The sequence below is a fragment of the Rhipicephalus sanguineus genome, unplaced genomic scaffold (genome assembly GCF_013339695.2).
Source record: "Rhipicephalus sanguineus isolate Rsan-2018 unplaced genomic scaffold, BIME_Rsan_1.4 Seq410, whole genome shotgun sequence".
NCBI lineage: Eukaryota > Metazoa > Arthropoda > Arachnida > Ixodida > Ixodidae > Rhipicephalus > Rhipicephalus sanguineus.
In genome coordinates, this window is record NW_023615193.1 from 123,962 (window position 1) to 127,331 (window position 3,370).

At 45.0% G+C, this 3,370-nt stretch overlaps 1 long non-coding RNA gene across 1 annotated transcript; it reads right to left on the bottom strand.

The window, feature by feature from the left end:
• Nucleotides 1-337: 337 nt before the first annotated feature.
• On the bottom strand, nt 338-3,162 carry LOC119377222 (uncharacterized). The gene is made up of 3 exons (XR_005180783.2): nt 3,098-3,162; nt 1,862-1,944; nt 338-373 (listed from the first exon to the last, which is right to left on the bottom strand). It is a non-coding gene; the product is annotated as an uncharacterized LOC119377222 (long non-coding RNA).
• Between the last annotated feature and the right edge of the window lie 208 nt (nt 3,163-3,370).

The window sequence follows — 3,370 nt, forward strand, 5'->3', positions numbered from 1 at the left end:
TAGATGAGATTAAGAAGTTTGCAGGTATAACGTGGCAACAGAAAGCACAGGACGGGTTGATTGGCGGAACATGGAGAGCCTTTGCCCTGCAGTGGGCGTAGACAGGCTGATGATCATGATGATGATGATGATGTTAGTATGATGGCCCAGGAGATCAAGGGTATCTGTGTCACTATGAACTGTAGAGTGGTCTACCTCACCATGCGACCATCACTCGACATGGGTAGTACCTAATAAAATATGCAACAAAAGCTTTTGTCAATACTTGCACATTTATTATTCAAATCGCTTTGATAAGGCTGAGCACCCTTGGTCCTATTCCGCTCCCTTCTCTTTACCCCGCCTTTTGGTCCGGTTGATCTGTCCAATGTACCTGGAGTAAACAAAAAGAGAATGACAGAATAAATCCATGCGCCATAAACTATGCCAATCACATATTCGGGTTTCAGATGTGAAACGCCGAAAATGTATAAACTATGCTGCATTGTGAGAGACACTGCATGATGAAATCAAAGGACACCAGATAGAAATGCTGAGCAGCAAATGTGACCATATTTGTCGCATGCTGAACTAGCTACATGTATATGCTCTGATGCATAATGTTCCCAAGTAAGCATGGAGTGTAACAACAAATATAAATGTAAAAAGAGCCCACAGTTGCACAAACAACCCGTGTATTATTTCTAGTAACAGAAATAGCTGCTCATAATGTAGAGGGATAAACACATACTCTAAACCGTAATTCTGCAAGGTCATTTTGCTTCACTTCAGGAGCTCTGCCATGAGTCGCATCTAGACCACTAAGTTCCAGTATAGGCTACATGCGCACTTGTGGTAGCCGTCCACTTTTACAAACCTCATCATCATGCCCTGAAATTTGTTAAACATCAACACTGGTTAAATCTTGACCTGCACTGCTAGGTGCTGCAAGATCTTCCTCACATTGTGCCACACTCTGTCTTGGACACACAATGCTGCCATGAAAGCGACTTACATGAGACGTGAATGATTTTGCACTTGAAAACACTTTTTTAGAGTTCACAAAACAACAGGCAGTGGCAACACTAGAAGAAATAGGCTTCTTAACGTGCCCAACATCTTAAAAAAAAAAGAAATGAAATATATGAGGACATCTAAATTCTTGTCCAGATGACACAGGAGCAACATCATCTCCAACATGACTGCGTGAAACATGCACACGCAGTGCATTAAATGTTTTGAAATGTTTCGAGCAGCCCTGATTTACACATGCTACATTAACATTATGAACATTTGAATGAACTCTGTAGTCTTTCATATTTGTACAAGTTCTGCACTGCAGTCTCACAAATGTGACAAGAAATCATGACATTGAGATGTGTTTCCATGAAATATACTTTAGAAGTATGCGCCTATGAGCTGACTTCGCTGACGAGGCAACGTGTTGCAGCTATGGCTTGGGTGCATGGGGTGGGTAGGCCGCACATTAAATTTGAGGTATTAGTTCAGAGGACCCTATTTAGGGTCTGATTTGTCTTTACAAACGACACACGTGTCCTCAGAAATGTTAAAACACGGAGACAATAATTCCAGAGATATTCAATACATACGTCGCTTCGCGGCGTTAAATTGCAGTGACATCCACGGCCAAGTATGCTTGAGGTTGATATACGTCTAAGCCAGAAGGCTTATGCGCTGACAGTGGGGCAATACGTCGCAGCTGTGGCGTGGGTGCATGTAGGCAGTTGGCCTGCACATTAACTTGAGGTACTAATTCAGAAGACCCCATTTAGGGTCTGGTCTTTCTTACAAATGATACACACATGTCCTCAGCAATGTTAAAACACGCAGAAAAAAAAATTTCGAGATACTGAGTACATACCTCGCTTGGTCGAGTGCCAAAGTTGCAGTGATATCCACAGCCAAATATGATTGAGGTTGACCTTTCAGACCTGTCCTGTGAACCTGAAATGATTGGAGCGATTAGCAGTCAGTCAATCACATCCATTCGATAGTTACATGCAGTAACTGGCATACGAACTTGCAAGCACTCGACAATCCCTTAGCCTCCTCCTCACCCTGCTGTGTTTTAAATCCTTACACATGTCGAGAATATTGCAATTTAATCCAGTTTTTCCATTTTTACGCAGTGACAGCTGCTCGTTTGATAGGCGGTACTTTTAAATTTTCTATGAAAAAATTCAAAGTCGGGCACGCGCGTGGATGCTCTTGGTGTAATGCTTCTCAAGACAAACTCCGTCTTTCGCGTCTTGGTCTTTTTTTTTTCGCAATGCTTCAGCGCTCCCGTTCAGTGGCGTAGCCAGGGGGTGGCACACCGGGCCCGTGCCCTCCCCGAAATTCTTTTGCATACAGAGCGAAAAATGACCATTTCAAGGAGGTGCCCCCAACCCCCGAAATGAAGGCGGTGCGCCCCCCCCCTCCCCTACCCCTGAAAAAATTTCTGGCTACGCCCCTGCTCCGTTTGCATGTTACAAGGTCACTTTCGATTGCGATTCGTGAATCAGAATAGAGCTGGCCATCGCTATCGGATACCAACGTCTGCATCCTTTGCCGGAAACGATCAAGAAACGAGAGAGTAATTGCACAAGAATGCAGTTTTAAGCCACACTACAAGACAAAAAAAACTATTAATTTATAGTTGACGTATACTTTTACGAATTAGCGACTATAGCATCCACATTATGCAAGTCGTCAGAGTTGCAGATGTCATGATCAGCATTAGCGCATGTATACGAACGAACAGATGAAAAGCAAAAAGAAACAACTAATAAAGTCTTATACTAATTGCTCTGAACGTACTCGGCCGTACATGGCGCACTAGAGTTCCTCCACTCGCTCCCAGTCCTCGCACCGTTAACCACTTTCAATCGCCATCGAAAGTGCGCGAAAAGTGCACTCTACTCAAAAACACGCGCCAATATTCCTGGAACGAATGCATACCGCAAAAACCAGAAGAGCGCGCGATGGGAGTCGCCTCCACAACGCGCGAAAACTAGAGCTTGCTTCTTTGCTACACGCACGAAGTGCCTTGTTAAACAGTGCACAGCCGAAGGTGTAAACAGACGAAAGTAGTATATAAGTAGAACAGTACACTCACCTTTACCCGTGCACTCGACTTGAGGCTGCAGCTCCAAAGCACACACGCGCGTTGCACAGGCACTCGCACGCCACGCAAAAAAAAAGACAAATGGCGCACCAAACCGACATGGAAGAAGCACGCACAAAGCTCAAAGAAACACGTTGGAATGTACCGGCGTACCGGCAGTACTCGCTCCCTCGGCTCTTTCTCTCTCTCTCTCTCTCTGGCGCGGTGGCGCCTCTGCCTCTGCCGCTCTGCCTCCTCCACTCTTTCTCCTGGAGAGGTAACCGC